The following is a 12,740-nucleotide window of genomic DNA, read 5'->3' on the forward strand; positions in this document are numbered from 1 at the left end:
AAGGGAAAATCTCGTCCCGGAAGCTGCAGTGTGAAGCACTGAGTCAGTAAACCCCTCTATCCCTACATTTTTACATGCAGGCGTTCATCGCAAAGAATCACTGGTCTGGTTCGAGGTCCCTGGTCTCTGCTGCACCCTTGAAGCTGGGCCCTCACTGGGACTCTGCCTGGACATCCGTCGCTGCCCTGTGTCATGGAGATCCTGTAGCCCTAGGTCTGCAGGAAACCCAGCACCCCCCCTGCCCCCATGTTCCAGCAGACCACAGATCCTGCAACATCTTCTAAAAGCATTGGTATGTGTATGCATGCTGGATGGATGGTGGTACATGTGTGGCACCGCATGCATATAGGGGTTAGAGGAAAGCTTTGTGGACTTGATCCTCTTTCCATCTTTATGTGGGTTCTGGGGATTGAACTCAGGTCCTCAAGCCTGTGTGGCAGATACTTCACCCTGCTGAGCCATATCACCACCCCAATTTTTTTTTTTTAACCTGAGGCAGGGGCTTATTAGCTCAGGCAGATCTTGAACTCCTAATCCTCTTGCCTTTATGTCTCTACCTCCCAAATGCTGGGGTTGCGGGTGTGTGCCACCACACCCAGACTTGTTTTTGATGTCCTAGGCCATTGGGTGACTGAATCAAACACATCTTTAAAAGTCGGCGTGATGGAGACATTTCATAGGCTGCTAGATTCTGTCAATGCCAGACATGCACAGGATCACAGACTGAGATGGTATGTTGCTGTTGGGAGAGTTTGCCTCGTGCAGCTGCCCTGGGGAGGGGCCCAGGGCCCAGGCCACACGGGAGCCAGGCCGTTTCTTTGGTTTTGTTTTTTTAATACATTTGTTGTACATTTTAAAATTGAAATGTCAAACCGAATATGATAGTGAACAAAAAGAAAAATAATCAGTTCATGACAATGCTAGTTTCATTTTGTGTAAACACGTTTGAAATTTCATACATGTAAGTTGACTTAGGGGAGGGAACGCCTTATCTCCTCTACTAGGTAGTTCATGTTGCTCTGTGGTAGTTGTTTGCAGGAGACCACAAAGGTTGCCTGAAGGCCGAGAGCCGGTTCTTTAAAGATCTCGGCTGTACTTCCTAAGGCAGATGCGATGGTGGAGTGTTGTCTTCTTCCTTATTGATTGATTGATTGATTTGATTTGATTTTTCATTCTTCCCTTTTTAAAGTGGCCTACAACAGTGCTGTCAACTAGTGACTGTGTGTGTGGGATGTGTGTGCGTGTGTGTGTGTGTGTGTGTGTGTGTGTGTGTGTGTGTGTGTGTGTGCGCGTGGGTATACATTAGTTTGGTGTTTTGCCTGCATGTATGCCTGTATGAAGATGTCGGATCCACTGGAACTTGAGTTACAGTTGTGAGCCGCCATGTGGGTGCTGGGAAGGGAAACCTGGGTTCTCTGGAAGAGCAGCCAGTGCTCTTAAGCGCTGAGCCACCTCTCCAACCCCTCAACCAGTGACGTTGAAAATCTCTTGTTTTTCCACAGAAGTCACCAGGTGTGGAGTTTAGAGACGTGTCCTGAGGGAACTCGAGGAGACGAGGCCGCTTCGGCTGCACAGTGTTTCCCCGTAAGATGCTGTGACCCGGTGTGCTCGGTGGCCCAGCTGTGGGAACTGAGCACAGACTGTCTAGAAATGAGTAGGGAGGAGATCCAGTAGACTTCATCCAGGCAAGGGGTCTCCCCACTGCCTGCCAGTTCCTCCAGGCTGCCTCTGGGCCACCACTACTCCATACTCTGCAGTGTCTTCCGGGAAACACGGACCCCTGCAGCCATCGCAGCCACGGCTTTACCCCACACTTCCGAGCCGTTTCTTCATCTCGGACCTGCAGGCTCTCGGGTGCCTGGAATCGTTACCACTTACCTTCTGCCCCCCACCCCTCCATTCAGGGTCTCACCATGTAGTCCTGGCTGGCGTAGAACTCACTTTGTAGACCAGGGTAGTTTTGAAAAACCCACTCTTTTTAAAGGTTAATTCTAGAAGGAACACCTAGTCCCAGTGGCTCATGTCTTTAATCCCAGCACTCCGGGAGGCAGAGGCCACGTTGAACCACACCAGGGCTACACAGAGAAACGCTGTCTCAAAAATAAACAAACCAACCAACAGCCAACCCAACAACAACAACAACAACAAACATTTCCTCATCCCACACATCGCATGGATCTGTGCACATGAGCGCCCCAGCTTTTTCTGCGCTGAGCGTGACGCACAGGGCCTCAAGCATGTGCACTACCACAGGATGACACCATTGCTTCTTTCTGTGTCTTTTGCCACCCTGACATGTTTGGAGAACAAAGGCCACTTATTCCGTGGACTGTCCCCCATTTGGATGCCTCAGGCGTCAGAGATGCTAGACAGGCATCTGGTAAAGATCAGTGTGGGCTCAGGTGTCCCCGGTGCATGACCGCTGCTGCTTTTTCCGGGCCCACTGTGGGGCAGGCTTGTCCTTTAAGAGGCTGGACACAGCACTTTAGGAGGGGCTGCAGAGCACGGGGACACAGAGAACCAGCTTGGCCCTTTCTCACTTGGCCATACCTAGCTGCGGGGCCCTACACAAGCTACCGATTCCTCAGAGGCACCTCTCCTCACCTGGAAACGGGCTAACAGCTCCTTCCACTTGTTGAGAGGATTGTGCATGGCATCCCCCAAGTGAGAGCTTCACACTCTCCTCTTCCTCGGTCCAGTTACCTCGCAGCTGAAGTTGAAGTCGGTTGAGATCTCACTGTTGTTTGCAGTGCCGTGGAGGGCCAGCGGCGACGAGCCGATCATATAGTGCACCTCGTGGCATGGGGTGCACACACACACACACACACACACACACACACACACACACACACACAGAGAGAACCCACATAATATACTAGTGGCCCTCAAAGATGTCGTTCAGGCCACTCTAGAAATGCCAGGGGTAGAGAAGCAGCAAAATGGCCACCTCAAGAGGCTTCTCCGTGCTTAGCTTGAAAGTCAGCTTTACAGAAAGGGCCACAAAGACAGAGACTACCCACGGGGAGCCCGGACTCCAGAGCTACCACCTCTAGGGATAGAAGGGTATTGCATCACCCCCGTGAGACAGAATTTTCCTTACCATCAAGTAATTGTGTCCCTGGGACAACGTCCATCTGCTCTAAGTCTTCATTTCCTTACCTTAAGATGACAGACTTTGACCAAATTTGCAGTTCTTAATTTTGTCTGGTATCAGAAAGTGTAGGGGACAGGGAGGGGCGCAACGCCGTGATTCCTGGGCCTACCCCAGAACTCTTGACTCAAAACCCAGACACTGGAATTTGGAATTTTCAAAAGTTCCCCCAGATGTTCTTCTGTAAGCCAAATGTGAAAGCCAGGACCCAAATAATCTTAAAATGCCCCTCTGGGCCTTAGGTTCCACGAGCCCGTGCATGGAATATTCTGAGGAACTAGCTTTTCTGGTGAACTCAGAATTCACCGCCAGAAATTCCTTCTTGTTTCTGTTCCTGTTTTTCAGATTTCTTCTAAGGTGAACACATGCAAGTCATCTCCAGGGTCCTTCCCACCTCAGAGTTTCTATGGCTACGCAAGAAGGGTACTTAGAGGAGGTGAGTTTTCCAGTAAATTTAGGCCTCACAGACTAGCTATATTGTTGTTTATTTTTGTGAGTGACCAGGTCTTGTCTAGCCCAGGCTGTCCTCCAACTGGAGGCTGAAGATAACCTTGAACTCCAGATTCTCTTCTCTTCATTTCCCCAAGTGCTAGGATCACAGGCACATGTTAGCTATGTGTTAGCACCGCTGAGAATTCTTTCTGCTTTTATTTCCAGTTTTGAGATCTCTTCTTAAATGTACGATTTGGACTTCCAGCCTAGGGACAATAAATTCACAACATGGGACCATCACGTGTTCTCTTCCTGGACAGAACAGACAGAACTTATTAGTGAGATCCTGACTCTCATGGATTTGTCTTAAAAGTCTTTCCCAGGGGCAGTCGCTGCCACCAGTCAGCTGAAGGTGACACCTATGGGAAACCTGTTTGCCAGTCTGTGGGTGATGAAGTTACCTCAGCATTTCTTTCATAAGTGGGTGTTTCACAGCCTTTAAGACAAATTTCTAAACAACTGTTCCTTCCTTCCAAATGCTCCGGCTGTGGGACAGCTGGGCCTGGACGTAATGTACATGTACCAGATCTGGATAAACCCTGGATAAATAAAGTTCTACATTGCTGATGGTGAACCCAGAGCCTCGTGCGCATCAGGCCAGTGCTCTAACACTGAGACACGATAGTCAACCCCTAACATATTATAAAATGTGCTTTGTGTGTGTGTGGCGCTGGGGGTGGAACCCCAGGCCAGTCCCGTGCTAGGCAACTGCTCTATCGTTGACCCACAACCCAGATGTTCTTTTCTGCAGCCCAGTTTACATATCTCTGCGTGGGGCTAATACTAGCATCTACCTCACAGGGTAACTGTGAAGTCTGACACATCGGGAACTCAACAGCTGTTAATGCCACACTCTGAGCAGTTCACCGAATGAGTTCTGCTCCATCAGAACTGCACAGGAAGGTCAGAAAGAGAAGAGCCGTAGTTGGGACACTAGAACCCCTCTGCTACATTCCAAATCCCAGCCTGCATGAGGACCTCAGTCTGTGTCCATCTGAAAGACTGACAATGTGGTCATGGGTCGGGGAACGTGGTCATACAAGAGCTGTGGTGGCCCGGAGCTCACATTTTGGAAATTGGCAGGTATGGATTTTGGTTGGTAACACCACTGGCACCAAGAACAGGGGAGATGCCAAGCATGGTGGTGCACGCCTTTAATGCCATCACTGGGCAGGCAGAGGTGGGCAGATATGAGTTTAAAGCCAGCCTCACTTACCTAGTGAGTTCCAGGACAGCCAGGGCCAAATAGTGAGATCTCAAAATCAATAAATAAGTAAAAATAAAAATAAATAAATAAATAAATAAAAGAACAGAGAAGGTGCTAGATGTCTTGCAGTGTGTGAGCTAGCCCTACCAGGGTATTGCTAAGTAGACCAGGCTGGCCTCAAGCTCAAAGCAGTCCTCCTAGCTAGCCTCCCCAATGGATACTTACAGGCATACCAATATATCACTTTCAACTGTCCCCTAGACTAAACTCACTATGGCTGTAAGTCAGCAATACTAAGAACACAATTCTAAGTCTCGAGAAGGTATTTGAAAAGCCTGTAATTTAGAGGAATGTCTCTTACAGGGACCTTAAGGAAAGAAATGATTACCTTATAATAATGGAGTAACTTACTTACGCTGTGCAGCTAGTTGCTTACACCATGTCTTCAACATTTCTAATTGCAAGCTTTCAAAAAAAAGGATTTCAATACAGCAGGGCAGCAACAGTACAATGAAAGTGTACACCAGAGATCTGAGGTTTCTTTGAACAGAATTTGAACTAAATGTAAGTGAGCAGACATAAATAATTTCATTAATGCTTTTATAACTGTTATATGTATTCTGTATATTGCACATGTACTTAACCTTGCATCATAGGACATCTAGATTGTGCTATTCATAAGGCCTGTTCAGGAGAATCTGATGCCCTCTTCTGGCCTCCTCAGGCACTGCAGCCACGTGGTGCATATAACTACACACAGGCAGAACTCAGACACATTAAAAACGACATTTTTGAGATGGTCTTCAGCACCACCTAGCTGCTGTCTCATTGTCCTCTCCTTCATCTCTCATAGAAAGTGTCTCCAAGTTCTTTTTCTGTGTATCTCTTTGCTTCTAATGGAGAGAGTCTCATTATCTAGCTCAAACTCATGATCTTTTCTGCCAAGCACTGGGCTGTGGGCCTGTGCCATCACACCTACCTTCCAGTTCTTTTTTTTTTTTTCAGAACTAAATACATATCCTTTATTTCTTCCAGATCAGAGACTTGGGGTTTAATCATACAAAGATGAAGAATCAAGTTTTACAACCTAGAAATATTCACTCATTAAAACTATCTTAATACTTTAGTAAACTACACAAAAAAGATAAGGAGACAAACCTGTACATTTATCTAACTGCATGTCAGTCAGGCCAGATCCTGCAGAGGGAATTCCCAGCATGACCTCATTTATCTGTGAGGACACAGAGCAGTCCTTGTTTAGACATACACCATCTTGTCCTGCATAAGCCGCTCTTCACCTCTTCTTGATGGTTTCCTTCTACACATGTGCATGTCTAGTCGTCTGCTCCACAGAGTAGACGTTTACCTTCCTCATCCACCAGTCATTGGAGGAGGGCTGGGGCCTTGAAGATGACTGATTCAACCCATTCTTCTTCGTGGAGGGTTTCCTGGTGGCCCTCTTCCATCATCATATCTGGAAACAGATGAGCTTCCATAGCCTCTTCATTTTTTCACATCTTGCTGAAGCAGAGTTTTGAAAAAAACAGCCACAAATTCTGCTATTCCCCAGAAGAAATCTGTTATGAAAGACAATCTCCGTGGGGACTGATTCCGCTGTTCAATACTTGTCCATTTGAGATGTGAACCATCTTCCCTCCGACCGGCCGGGCGCTCCCAAACGACTGGGCAGACCAGCCCCCTGCAGCTTCCGTAGCTCGCCTCCCGCCCCGCCCTCTACGTCTCAGGCCTCTAATCTACCTTCCAGTTCTTAAGTGCTAAAGATTTTCACTAATATGAAATTTTTATTTTTATTTTTACTTATGTGTATGTGTTTATGCCTTGTGGGGTGGGGGATAGAAGAGGACATCAGAACCCCTGAAGCTGGAGTTACAGGCAGCTGTGAACCACCCATGCTGGGAGCTGAACTCGGGTCCTCTGGAAGTCTGGAAGAGCAGCAGGTGCTCTTAACTGCTGAGCTGTCTCTCCAGCCCCTTAAGAACAAGCCATGTGGCCCAGCGGTGCGGTGGTGGCGCACGCCTTTAATCCCAGCACTTGGGAGGCAGAGGCAGGCAGATCTCAGTGAGTTCAAGGCTAGCCTGGTCTACAAAGAGAGTTCCAGGACAGCCAGGACTGTTACACAGAGAAACCTTGTCTTGAAAAACCAAAAAAAAAAAAAAAAAGAACAAGCCATGTGGGTGCTGGGAACTGAACCCAGGTCCTCTGGAAGATTATTCAGTGCTCTTAACTGCTGAGCCATCTCTCCGGCCTCTACTGTAACACTCTTATCCCAGGTCACAAAACAAGGAAGCAAGTATCCTGATGCTGAGACTCAGAAAGAAGCCCAGCTCACTCTGAGTTTGTCTGTAGTTTGCATTGGTCTGTTGTTCCCCGTTTCTTTTGTATCAATGGCTTCAGTTTCCTGTGGTCATCTGTGGTCTAAAATAGTAAGTGGAAAATCATAGGAATAAACAAGTCATATGTTTTAAAATAATTTTTAGTATAATATTCAATTTTATTATTAGTTATTGTTGATTTCTTACTGTGCCTACCTTTTAAACTATTCTTTTTTGGTTTTGCTTTTGGTTTTTTGAGACAGAGTTTCTCTGCATAGCCCTGGCTGTTCTGGAACTCGATCTGTAGACCAGGCTGGCCTTGAACTCACAGAGATCCACCTGCCTCTGCCTCTGAGTGCTGGGATTGAAGGTGTGCACCACTATTCCCGGCCTAATTATTCTTTATCACGGATATGTGTGTATAGGAAGACACTGTGTACAGTGATCGTCTTCCTGCTATTTCTGGCGTTCACCAGGGTCTCAAGCAGAGGAGGAGCTTCTGTTCAGCGAATGCCATCTTTTCTGTTCTTTTATAGAGCGCTCCTGATCTTCATCCTTCTATCTGAATCAGTCATTACCAGCAGAACAGGCACAATGTGACCTCCCGTGCAGCTGTGCGTGTGGGCTTTTATTTTGAAACACATGCTACTTTATTATACATTATCTTCTCTTATCCTTTGTGTCAGAAGAGTGGTTCCCAAGTAGGGGTGTCCTGTCTTTCCTCCTCCTTGGACACTTGGCAGTCTCAGGAGACATTCTTTGTTGCCACGCCTAGAGGCAGATGTTGTTGGCATCTCAAGGGCCTGGGATGCTAATGAGCCCAGCGATGCGCAGTGCAGTCCCCAAACACCCATCCCAGCTCGAGAAGCTCTGGCTGAGGAATCCTATGAATTGCTTGTTCTGTTTTGTTCTTTGAGACAAGGTTGTAGCCCTGTGTAGCCCTGGCTGTCCTGGAACTTGCTCTGTAGACCAGGCTAGCCTCAAACTCAGAGGTCTGCCTGCCTGGACTCCTGATGTTTTGGGTTTTTTTCCACATGAACTCTTTTTAAGGTGCATATGCAAGTCATATAATCTATGAGTTCCATGAGAGATATTAAAGAGAATTTACAAAGTATTTATTATAAAAGGCTATATATAAGCCACTGGAATGACTGGGAACACAGCTCTGGGATGCTTGCCTGAGACGGGGTTTCCATCCCCAACATGGGGGTGGGCGTCAGAATAGAAGGAAGTGGTTTGGGTAGATTTTGGATTTCCCACTTCTGCCGCAGCCGCTGAACAGATATGTAAGTGGAAAGTGGCCTTGGACACTCCTGCCCCTTGATGCTGGGGGAAGCCCCGTCCAGTCAGAGTATCTGAATTCCTGCGTTCATTACAGCCATGTTTAGTGACATGTACTCAGTTATTTCATGGTCTTTCCCCTTCCATGTGCCTGGTAAGTTTCTCAGGCATGTGAGAGGGTCTAAGGTTTCCACGGGGTCTGGTTGTGACACTCTTCCAACGGTGCCGGCCCTGGGTCTCACCATGCCACAGTTCCTAACCCACAGGGTACAGCTGCCCTAAGAGCTTCCTTCCCCTGCCACAAATATCCAAAGAAGAATGTCTCATAATTATGGGAAGGCATGGCATTTTATGTGACCAAAATGTGGGAGAAGCCAGCTTGCATATAGTGCCATTTAGCACATTCCTGCTCAAGATGCATCAGGCAGCCTCTTTACAAGTGGCATTCAACAAATGGAATGGAAAATTCCAGAGTGCAAAACAAAAATGGAAGGCACAAACAGGTGGAGGCGAGCTTTAGCATGGCGGGGCTCCTCACTGATCCTGCTGTGTGGTCGTGGGCTCAACCATATTGTCTCTGTGTATTGCTCAACGCCCCCTTCTGGTAAGCAACACGAGGTATACAAAGTGCCCTGCAGGCGTTCGCACACAAGCTATGCTCCCACTTTCTCTCGGTGAATAAATCCACAGATAGCCCCCGCCATGTCAGAATGGGAACCCGGAGGGGTCCTCTGGGGAGGAGTCAATGCTCTCTAGGGGCGACTACCGTAGGCCTGGGATACTCACAGCATTTTGAGAGCAGCTATGTGCTGATTAAGTTCTCATTTTATTGCCATCACAAGGCAGAGTGGAGGCCTTACTGTCGCGGGTAAGTTGCACCCAGGGCAGGGCAGCCACCAGCCCGGGCACAGCCCCTGCGCACTTTCTGCCTGGCCAGGGCTCCATCCTTTATTCTGTAGCGCAATCCTGGTTAGAGCCAACTTATTCCACCTCTGCAGGGCAGGGCAGGGCAGGCTCTGTGCAGTCAACCAGCCTCCTCTTCAGGACCCCAGCTCCCCAGCTCAATCTCCTTCCTGCTGTGGGCCCCCAAGCCTTGGCTTCCAAGCACCACATCTGCTTGGTGGAGAAATGGGTGGGTCCCAAATAGCAGCTTATTGTACCCCCCAGAGCCTGGAGCTCCTTCTCAGCCTTGCAGAATTAGACCGGTGACAGGAATAAACTCCAGGCTCAGTCACCCAGGGTTTAGTGAGTACCTACCTACAGCAATAAAAACGGCCACCCAGGCAGCACACAAGGGCATATGGGCTCGCTCTCTCCCCGTGCTTGCCTTCCGGCCTCCTGTGGGCCAGAGAGGCTCTGCAGGCACCGCAGAAAGGAGAGAGTGGGGCTTCGATCCTCACTCTTCCAGATGAGGCATTGCCCACCCCGCTAGGAGGTGGTGGGGCACGCCTTTAATCCCAGCACTCGGGAGGCAGAGACAGGCGGATCTCTGTGAGTTCGAGGCCAGCCTGGTCTACAGAGTGAGATCCAGGACAGGCACCAAAACTACACAGAGAAACCCTGTCTCGAAAAACCAAACCAAACCAAACAAAACCCCAGAAAAAAAACCACAAAAACAAGCAAACAAAAATCAAAACTAGAGCTGAGAAGCTGGGGTGCAGCTCAATGGTAGGGTACCAGTCTAACATGTATAAAGCCCTGCACCCCTTGTACATGGAAGAATTATATTTATAGCCTAGCAGTGCAAGAGAACACAGCACCCCAGATCCCACCACCTAGAGATAAGCTACCATTACCCTCACAGAGAACACCCAATTTCTCTGTCTCTGGGAATGAAGGCTTGAGCATGTCTGCTGAGTGGGGCATGGCTTTGCCAAGCTGCATCATCCACAGCTGTTGTTCGGGACCTCGCCATCTACCTCCCCACATGATGTGTTTCAGCCATTCACATGACACCTAGGGGCTGCAGGGGGACGGGAGGGATGAGCTGCTGGACAGATGTCACAGGGAGCCACTGTGGCACTCATCTGAAACGGAAGTCCCACCTGGGTCCTCAGGTCACCACAGCGGCTCTCCTGAGACTTCCTTCAGCCCACTCAGAAAGTGTCCCTACCAGCAAGGAAGCACAGAAACACCTTCATCCACACGTCTCTGAAACCCAAGCCCCACAGAAAGAACTCACCAAAGACATTTTCTTACTTCTTTTTGAGACATGGTTTCTCTGTATAACAATCCTGGCTGTCCTGGATCTTGGTCTGTGGCCCAGGCTGGCCTCGAACTCACAGAGATCCGCCTGCCTCTGCCTCCTGAATGATGGGATTAAAGGCATGTGCCACCGCCACCGGCTGGCTCCAAAGACTTTTAAAAATAGTTTGAGAGAGAGGGAACTGGAGAGACGGCTCAGCGGTTAAGAGCATGTACTGTTGCTGAAGAGGATCTGACCTGAGTTCAATGTCCTCTTCTGGCTTCAGTGGGCACCTGTAGTCATGTGTAGAAACCCCCACACAAACCCTTATACACATAATTAAAAAATAAGGGGCTAGAGAGATAATTCAGCAATTAAGAGGACCAGCGTTTGATTCCCAGCACCCAAATCAGGCAACTCATATCCACATGTGACCTCCAGCTCTAGGGTGCTCCAGTGCCTTTGATCCTCTGAAGGCACCTGCACTTACATGTGGGTACGCACAGAGTGAAATAGTAAAAACTTAAATTTTAAAAAGTACCCCCACATACCCTTTTTTCCCTTATTTTGGTTTTTCCAAACAGGGTCTCTCTGTGTAGTTTTGGCAGACCTGTCCTGGATCTTTCTCTGTAGACCAGGCTGGCCTTGAACTCACAGAGATCCGCCTGGCTCTGCCTCCCGAGTGCTGGGACTAAAGGTGTGCACTACCACCGCCTGGCCCTAAAAGGGTATCCTTTTGCGAAAAATAAAAGTAATTTTTAGGCTGGGCGGAGGTGACACACACCTTTAATCCCAGCACTTGGGAGGCAGAGGCAGGCGGATTTCTGTGAGTTCAAGGCCAGCCAGGGCTATGTAGCGAGACCTCTTGTCAAACACACACACACACACACACACACACACACACACACACACACACACGCAGCACGACAAAAATTGACCAGAGAGGCTTGGAGAAAACGAGCACGACAAAAATTGACCAGAGAGGCTTGGAGAAAACGAGGGATGAAGCCACACAGGATTGGAGGGCAGTGTTACTTCAGATGGAGGGAACAGCCAGGGCCAGGGGCCAGAGGCAGGAACATGTCTGAAGAACAAGGAGGCCAGTGTGGCTTGTGGGAATAAAAAAGGGAATGGGCTGGAGAGATGCCTCAGTAGGTAAGAGCATTTGTTGCTCTTGCAGAGGACCTGGGTTCTAGTCCCAGCACCCACATGGTAGCTCCCAACCATCTGCAATTTCAGTTCCAGGGGGGCTGATGCCCTCCTCTGCTGTCCCAGAGCACCAGGCACACATGTAATACACAGGCACACACATAAAATAATTTTTAGAAGAAATAAATGCCAGAACTTGATGCCAGGCAGTGGTGGTGCACACCTTTAGTCCCAGCACTCGGGAGGCAGAGCCAGGCAGATCTCTGTAAGTTCGAGGCCAGCCTGGTCTACAGAGCAAGTTCCAGGACAGGCACCAAAACTACACAGAGAAACCCTGTCTTGGAAAAAACAAAACAAAACAACAACAACAAAAAGAAGTAAACTTGAAACTCTGATTAATAGGAACCAGGTTAGATCCTCTTCCACTCAGCTCTGCGGGAGAAGCTAGGTCACCTCCAGGAGTGCCGCAGTGACCTCTGCGTGAGAGCTTCCTCCCCTTGTACACAGCATTCCTGCAGAAAAGGATGCAGGGTCAGCGGGCCGCTGCGCTGTCTGGGAGGAAGTGCTTAGCTGGGAAGAGCAGAAGTGAACTGAATCCCTGCCAGACTCATAATGGCTTTTTCTTCCCCGTGGGTGGGAGGAGCCTCTTCCCTAGCATCCTCCATGGAAGCTCCGGGAGATAATGATGCTCGCCCCATCCACCCCCACCCTACCCCCACACCGAGCAGTTTTGGGAAATCACGTGGAGAAGCACACGGTTTAAGAAGGCTTTGGGGACTGTTAATAGCAGGCTGAGCGGGGCACAGGAAGAGACTGCAGGGGAGTGCATTCTCTGAGACGGAGCCAGGTGATGAAATATTAAAGCTGCCCCTGGCTGTTCAGGGAACGTTCTTAATGATTCCATCAGATATCTGGGCAGGGGGTCAAGTGTGCAATGAGTTT

General features: G+C 48.9%; 1 pseudogene; it reads right to left on the minus strand.

Moving 5' to 3' along the window:
* Nucleotides 1-914: 914 nt before the first annotated feature.
* On the minus strand, nt 915-11,281 carry LOC128108331 (selenoprotein K-like; annotated as a pseudogene).
* Between the last annotated feature and the right edge of the window lie 1,459 nt (nt 11,282-12,740).

Source organism: Peromyscus californicus, unplaced genomic scaffold, assembly GCF_007827085.1.
Source record: "Peromyscus californicus insignis strain IS unplaced genomic scaffold, ASM782708v3 Scaffold_13__1_contigs__length_99412109, whole genome shotgun sequence".
NCBI classification, from domain to species: Eukaryota; Metazoa; Chordata; class Mammalia; order Rodentia; family Cricetidae; genus Peromyscus; species Peromyscus californicus.